Below are 8,449 nucleotides of genomic sequence, written 5' to 3'. Positions count from 1 at the left end.
TTTATGTGAAATGCACAGTCCGGCGGAGCCTCGCCTTTTGGTACGAGGGGCTACATCGGTGTGCAAGTTGGCATTCAGGAACATTTAAGTGAAATGCACAGTCCGGCAGAGCCTCGCCTTTTGGGAAAGGCATCTACAATCCAACAGCAAGAGAGGGACTAAGAAAGAGAGAAAGAAGGAATGTGAGAGTGGGAGCAAGGACGAGGGAAAGAAATAAACATTGAAGAAGCTACTGGAAAGGAAAAGGGAAGAAAAGGAGAGGAAAAAGATGTATGGCTGATAAGGAGGTAAAGAAGGACGAAGAGAGAGAAATAGGGAAAGAATGGCAGAAGGATAGAATGAGGAACAGGAAGAAAGCAAGGAGTGGATGAAAGAAAGGGAAGAGGACAAGTGGAAGGCAGGGAGGGAGGGTGAATGGGAATTAAGAGGGGAAGAACACGAAAAAAGAAGACATCAAAGAGTCAAAGAGGAAGGGGTGACAGATGTGAGGGTGACAGAGAGAATATGGTGCAACCAATGCTGGATCAGGGCCAATGTAAGGAGGAGATGGTAGTGAGAAGAAGAACAAGGGAGCCATTGCTGGGTGAAAAGAGCGCGGAAGGGCATAGGGGAACCTGAGACACAGTGGATTTGATAACAGAGGTAGAGATGGAGGTGAGATACCAGAGAGAATATGAAAGAGGCATAGCTGTCATCCCACAAAGTGATTTGCTATTTCTCAAATGACCAAGAGGAGAAGAAAGAGATGAAGCAAAAGTGGAATGGTCGAGAACACAAAGGGAGCATGGAAGAAGGGCGCCTTATTTCTGCTGTTCCTCTAAGGCATATTTGAAGGAAGCTTGCACTGCTGACACTGTGGTGTGTTCACGTGTGTGTTTGTTTCTTTTGACTACACAATACCTGTTCTAGGCGTGTGAGGGATCCGTGTCCAACTGCTACCTGGTCTTGGTGTATGTGTGTGTGTGTGTGTGTGTGTGTGTGTGTAGGCTTGTGCTTGTACTGCTACTTCGCCTGCTGCTCAGTGAAGCCTGCACTGCTGCTCTCTGTGCTGTGCCTGCTGCATGTGAGGGAGCTTAAACTGCTGATGCTGCCATTGCTTGCAAAAATGTGTGTGGGTCCTAATATTGGAATGCAAGGATTCAGGAGTAACAATAGATGTGTGTTCAGTTGTGTGTCCTACAATTGGAATAACAGGAAGTGCTTTGTGGATTCTTGCAGTAGCATTGCAGGATTTATATGCATAAATGGTAATGAAGCCCTGTGTGGGTTCCATTGCTGGTGCAGGAGCGGTTGTTGTGGGTTATATTTGAAGGGCATTGGTTATCTATAAGGGTCAAAGTACCGCTACAATGGTGTGAGTGGGCACTGGCCCTGTGCGTGTGTGTGCATGCCTGCGCCTGTTTGTGTGTCTGCATGAGCGTGTGTGTGCATATGCGTGGGTGTTATGTGCAAACTAGTGTGCGTTTGTGGCCTCATTATAAAGGTAATGGGCCAAAATGTCGCCCTCACAATTACGACGGCCGAAAATGCCGACTTATTTTTTTTTGACCCCCTTTACACCACATATATAAGTGGGGGGGGGGTATATGATATACTATTAATATGGGGGATAAAAGGGGTTTCCCCCCGCATATATATGTGGTGGAAAGAGGGTTTAAAAAAAAGAAAGTCGTCATTTTCGGCTGTCGCAATTGTGAGGGACGGTGGAAAGAGGGTTTAAAAAAAAGAAAGTCGTCATTTTCGGCTGTCGCAATTGTGAGGGACGCAGTGATCACATAGATCCATTATAAATAGTTTAACACCCATCTACTTAACCTCAGTGAAAATACAGGTTGATGCATGTACTTCACTGTTTAATGCAGACAGTAGTCACTCCCATAGCAATGAGCTCTGTGCCCACTAAGGAAATATGCTCTTTGACATCAGCTATCTAGGCTTGCGTAGTGTGGCGATGAGGGCTCTTCGTGCTACTGAGCAGCTGTTCTTGGAGACTTCCGGAGTCTTTCTACTCTTTCATTGCCATTGCCGTGTGCTGAGAGCCTAAAACGCCATGGCCGGAGGCAGAGCATCGCGGAGTGTGGCGAGGAGTGTGCTTCTGGGGCTTTGTAAATACCAGGTTGTGGCTGCCGGGATGATAAACCTGTTAATATCGTGCTCAGCGTTGGCAGAGTCTTCGGAGTGGATGCCCTTGAGCTTATGCTCTGCAGTCAGGCACTGCAGGTACTTTAAGTTTCCATTAAAGGTGGTACTGGCTGCTGGGCTTGCTGTTCCTTCCTGTTACTTGCCTGAGGATTGTTAGTGCTACTCCTATTCTCTGCTCTTGGTACGTGGAAATGCCGGGTAAAATCTCTGGTAGAGACACTAACTATAATTTCCGGAATGGTAAGTCCTACTTGAGGTCTAATGGACATGAAAGGGCTGTAAACCGAGAGCTCCATGCCTCAAGACCAGAAGAGTCTGCAAGACTTTCTGAACAGGTCACCTCCAAGGATCCTTCCCCCCGAGGAAAGTGTGGTGGCCGCTGGACACATTACAGCGTATTTTAAACCTACTAAACCTACTAAAAGCGGGTGTGTGACCAGGGCAGCCAGTTGCCGCACAGACACTGATCAACCCACTGTGGAGGGGCCGAATGCAAGGAGTGGAGGGAGTTTGGCATCTGATGGGTCCTTTTGTGACATCGATGGAAACACTGTATTGAAATGATGCTACTCCCTACAAAAGTCGAAGTGATTCTATGGTTAATCTGGACCTACTGTGACTGTGGAAGCTCTTGTTCATAATGGGTCGCACACTTCCTCCCTGGCTGTCCCACTGACCGATGTGCCATCACAGAGGCTGTCGGCTTCCCCACACATGTTTTTGAAGGGACCCATGCCTCCCTGAAATGATTGCGGGGATAACCTGGATTTTTCATTGCATGATGCTTAAGAGACGAACCAGCGGAATCAGCTGACAATAGCAGTATGCTGGGCCAGGATGAGTCGTGAAATACTGGCAATGATCTGTCTCTTGAGGTTTTGCACTATGCGATAAAAAATATTTTAAAATTATGTGGCCGCATACGCGAAGATGTTAAGAGGCAAGGTCTGGTTATGAGTGAGGTACATTCATACATGCCTTCACAACGTGCTACTGTTCCGTCTGAGATAATTCCCTGCACCCCCAACGAGCTGAAGATCCGGGCTGGCATGAACACCCCCATTGTGGTTCCATCACAGGACTGGGCGGTGTCCCAGGGTCCATCTGTAGGATCTACTCAATGCCCCTCACTTATAAAACCTGCAAACAAATACAGAGAACCGCTAAATTAAAGAGAGTATTGTCTACGAAGCCTGCAATTAAAACTGCACCCAGTGTCAATCTTACGTTGTTAATCGCAAATCAAAAAGCAGGAAATCTAGGAAGCGAGCCCTCTGTATAAAGAAGAGACAATCCCAGCAAGAACGGACACTCACCAGTTGGCTTATTAAGGACCATGATGCAAGCGTGTCTGAATTGGAGACGTTGGTGGTCTCCCACAATGTTCCACCGGTGAAACCTGCAGTGACAACCTCAAGATCAACAATTGTTGGGGATATGATCGCGGCTCAAGGCATTTCCAAAAAGGAGCACATCACTGCAGACAGGAAATCAGCCCACTGGCTCCCAATAAGACAAAGAATCATATTTAAGGCTCTGACTCTGACTCACAAGTGCATCCACCACACCGCACCCGAATACCTATCCAAAAGGATCCACCCCTCCACCTCAACAAGACCAAAGAGATCACCCTACGCCAACATGCTTTGAGTACCCTTGGTAAAAAGAACTAGAGCAGGTGGCTCCAGCTTCCCCTACCTAGCACCCTCACACTGGAATGCTCTGGTATCCCTCACGGCTTTCCGCAAAGCCATAAAACTGTTCTCTTCGCATAAATATGCACCACAATCATCAACCCAGCCTGAATGACCTCAAATGTATTGTGTAACTTGTACTCCTTCAACTATGTACCATGCATGTATCAGTGTACAAACACTTTCTAATGCATTTACCTGCTGTACCCTCCCTGTAACTAAGTTCCTTGCAAGTAACAGTGCCTCGATGCCCACGGGCTATTTGTGGCTATACAAATGTAATAAATAAATAAATAAATATGGAATCTCCTGTGTTTGTACCTACTACGCGCCCCCAGTCTAGTGCTAACCCTCCAGGTCTAGACATCTGTGTACTGTCTATCAACAGAAAAGGGTTGGCCTGTAACAAGGGCCACGTGAACAGAAAAGAACTATTGAGGACCTTCTCTAAAATGCCATCACTTCGATTGCCAAACTCTTGTGATTTTGAATGTATTGAATCTGTGAAGAATGCGGGGGGGGGTGGGCTTGGATTCATTGTCGTCTCCCTATGATGGCTTCCCTTATTAGAGCGCAATGTGGATCTCTTGAGTTCCTAGGGTTGGAATTGGATCAAGCTACCCGTCCCAGTCAAGTGGGGTACAGTTGTGATCACTGTTGTGCAGAGGCACACATTTGCAAGATTTCAGCAAAAGTTAAACTCCTGAGAATTTTGATAATGAAAAGGGATGGAGGTGACTGAAGGGTATGCTATCTGGGGTCGAGCGCGGTCCAAAATGAAAATTCACTCTGGCCTCTTGGAAGGTATTGGCATAGTTGACCTAATGCCAACTTGACCTACTCCCATTTGATTGCATCTTTTTGACCTCATTTGGTAGCTCAAATGGTACACTTTAATTAAAGAATAGTTGTGGGGTGGGGTAAGGCAATAGGTTGAGGTGGTGGTTGTCAGGGAGGTAATGGGGGTCTCCCCCCACATTAGGGTGGGTTCAGGGGGCCAAACGTTAGGTCAAAAACATTAGGTCAAATGGGCAGTAGGTCAAGTTTATTTAGGTCAAACAACCCATATCCTCTTGGAACACTCAAGGCCACTCGCATTTCCTTGAGAAGGGTTCCTTCCAAGATTATTTAAACATACTGCCTTTATGCTGCAAGAAACGTGGCTCATAGCCAACTTCCATGTGGATGGTTTTGTAATGTATTCCCTGTCAGCGTATAAGGACCCCAAAGGGCACCCGTTTGGGGGCTTAATCATCAGGGTAAACCAGTCCTTCAAATAAAATATACCCCTCGGAATTTGAAGGGAATGGCCTGGCAGTCGAAATAACTTGGGAGGGGTTCTCTAGAAACAACTGCTTACTACTAATCAATGTATACAACCCCCCCGGGGGGTGGGGCACAGTGACATTTTTGTCCATATAGATAAAATTATTACGGATTGGGTCAGGGACCCATCAGTAGATTGTATCATATTGGGAGGTGACTTGGAACACCAGATCAAACATCCCCTAGCAGTTTTAGGACCATCAAGATGGAGAGCAAAATGGTTGTGGGCAAGACAAATGCTAGAGGACGTAGGTGGCTGGGGTTCTTGAGGGAGTGGAAATTGGACATTTTGAACGGAAGAACGCAAGGGGATATTCCAGGGAAGCCTACTTATTTTGCGAGATGGGCGAAGGCTACTCTTGATTACCTATGCAGTAATATCCCTCTTGCTGAAAAAGTCAGCGACCTTGATGCTTCCAAGAGGGCATCGTGTGACCACCCAACCCTCTCTCTTACGTGGTGTGAAAACAAAGAAATTGATATGAGGCTGGGAAGCCCAAAGGAAACACACCAGCACAGGTTACAAAGGACATATAAAGTGCTTTATTTAAAAGCTACAACAGTTACCAAAAAGTCAATTGACAAACGGATAGCTATTTGGCTCTCAGAGTAACGTAACGAACTTCAACGAAGGTTCGATGCATTAGTAGAGAGACCGTACATTGGAATATTTGGGCTTTTTATACTCTTTATCCAGCCCTGGCCAACCCCTTCGTGGGTTAACCATTCTTAAGACCAGGCCTAGGGTTGCTTGCCAGGTCAATACTATAATTTATGCAATTTGATCAGTTTCGCCGATATAGTTGTACATTTACACATAGGTCAGGGATAGGACAAGGTCTCAGTTCGCGACCCCGACAAATGGCCTGCAGGCATATTATTTATTCATGTGTGCGGAGGTCACAACGGCCAGAATCTCACTCAGAATGTCATTCGGCCTCCATTTTGATGTTCAGGGTGACTTCCACATTACAAGAGAACCTAAAATGGCGGCTAAATCCAAGATGGCGACTTACACAATTTTTCGTTAAGGTCAAGACCTTGCCGCGGAGTCTTTTTACATGATATTTTAGACAACTTGGCGTAGGCCAACACACTTTCAAATACTGCGATAGGAGGCAAAATATCATTTCAATTCCAACAGACCCTCCTTTTGGCCTATGCCAAGTGCTAACATCATTTCTAATGCTTTTGCAAATAACTCCATGTGTTGTCATCCATACATCCCGAATCATTGTCTGTAATATCTATAGCCATTAGGTCGTTCATCAGAACCTCTTGTAACACAAATTCTTTAGAAGCTGTATCTGGGGCATATATTCTATGCCCTATTGTGCTCACTGCTTGGGCACAACATCCCCCTAGCATTCCACATATACTCGGAAGACATTGAAAAAAGCAACAAAGGAATAGAAGGATCCCCAAAATAGCTAGAAAAACAGAAAGCACCTTCCAACCCCAAGATCGTAAAGAATCCCAGAACCAGGTGCTAAGATTCCAATCTCCTACAGGGATATGTACTTCAGAACTAAGAGTATGCAAGTTCTGTATTGCTTTAAAAATTGTCGGCGAGGAATCTGGGACAAAAAGACAGCAAGCGGACCCCACTAATTTGCATACTCCGCCTCGTTCTGCCAGAATGACATCTAATGCCATCCGATTTTGGAGTGCTACCAATCTTATTGCTTTTTGCTCTAATGTCATATTGTAGAGTATGTCCGTGGTCCGGTTGATCGTTCTCTCCAGTACCCTTGCTAATCCCCTAATGTTCTCAGAGTTTGTTATTTGTCCCCAAAGGGCACAACTGATTTCACTATATCTCCCAATACTTGCCCAGGGGTATCTCCGTTCTTGTCTCGCCGTGGGCGAGCCTTAGAAACCTCCAATGTACTAGCTACAAATACCCCGGGTAACAATATTCCTAAATAACAGGTTCCCTGCCAATCCTTGGGTAACCAGGGAAATGCTAAACTACCACAAACAAAATAAACAGGCCCCCCTACATACAGAGGCCTGTTTTCTCCAGTCAAATTTACAATGTTCTTACAACCTTCAAAATCTCCCATTGGCCGAGTGCCATTTCTTTGTACACAAAAGGGGACCGAGTCAGGGCTATGATTTATAGAATAAGAAGGAGGTACGACGTCCTTATTGCCTATCGGAGCCATTTTAAAGGAAATTAGAGTTTGAAAAGGAAGAGATAGTTTATCAGACGGCCTAATAGAAGCGACATTAGGTTTACTTCTATTTGCAAAAAGCGAGCATCCCAGGGGAGTTAATTCACGTTTCTCGAAATCATTCAGATTAGTTCCATCAAAGTTCCCTGAGATGCTATCATTCCATCGGCCAAAGAATAGTGCTCTAAGAGAGGCATAGCAAGCAGTCGTTAAAGGTAAAGGATGTATACACCATCCCAGTCCCTTGTTCCCATGAGTACAAATCCAACAATTACTCTTATTAAAAATGGCATGAGTTGCATTCATTACTATCATTAGAGTGTTATTATGATACTTTTGTCTATGTTGGGAGTCTCTAGGGGACAGAGTGTGAAGGTGTACAGAGGGAGTCAAAACAGTTGGTACAATTTCGGTCGGTAGTAAAGGTTTCAGAGGATAGATTTCTTCAAAATACCAAAGTCCTACAGCAGTAGTTGCAAAAATAACAATTATCATTATCAAAACACAGCAGTACGTTTTTGGGGCCCAGGCACATTGTTCATTGTCCAAGTTGGTCACCCCCTTATTCATAAATCCAGTGCGGGGAGCAGCAGTGGAGGCGGCAGGCATCGTAGTTCCTCAATCGACGACCCCAATGTTCGTTGCTGGCGACGCTACGGTTGCACGATTTCTTAGTCCTTCCCAACCCTAGCCAGCAGAATCCCTTTTTGCTCAACAGAACTTTCTTATTCAAAAGAAATCTTCCAATCACTTCCTTTCTCCAGATGCACGGAAAAACCCTTGCCGTAGTTCTATTTCCTTCGTCGAAGGTTGTACCTGGTGGTACCCAAGATTGTCTGATCCGAAAGTAAGGTGTCGTCACTTCCTGAGGGAAGCGACGTATCGGAGGCGACGGAAGTCACGGAGTTTGAAACAGTGTTTTCCGGAAGATATTTTTCAAGAGAGTGCGGAGACGAAATGGACTGTTCCCCAAGCTCCTCAGGCTCAGAGAAATTCTCTGACGCACTCACAGCGCTGTTTGCTACTCCAAGATCAGAGACTGTAGCATCAGCGAGGGGTTCTGCTTCTTCTGTAACGTGTGGCGTCGCGTGGCTCCACTGCTTCTTTCCA

This window comes from Ambystoma mexicanum, chromosome 7q (genome assembly GCF_040938575.1).
Source record: "Ambystoma mexicanum isolate Mex_15411 chromosome 7q, UKY_AmexF1_1, whole genome shotgun sequence".
NCBI lineage: Eukaryota > Metazoa > Chordata > Amphibia > Caudata > Ambystomatidae > Ambystoma > Ambystoma mexicanum.
Note: the sequence above shows the minus strand (reverse complement) of the source record.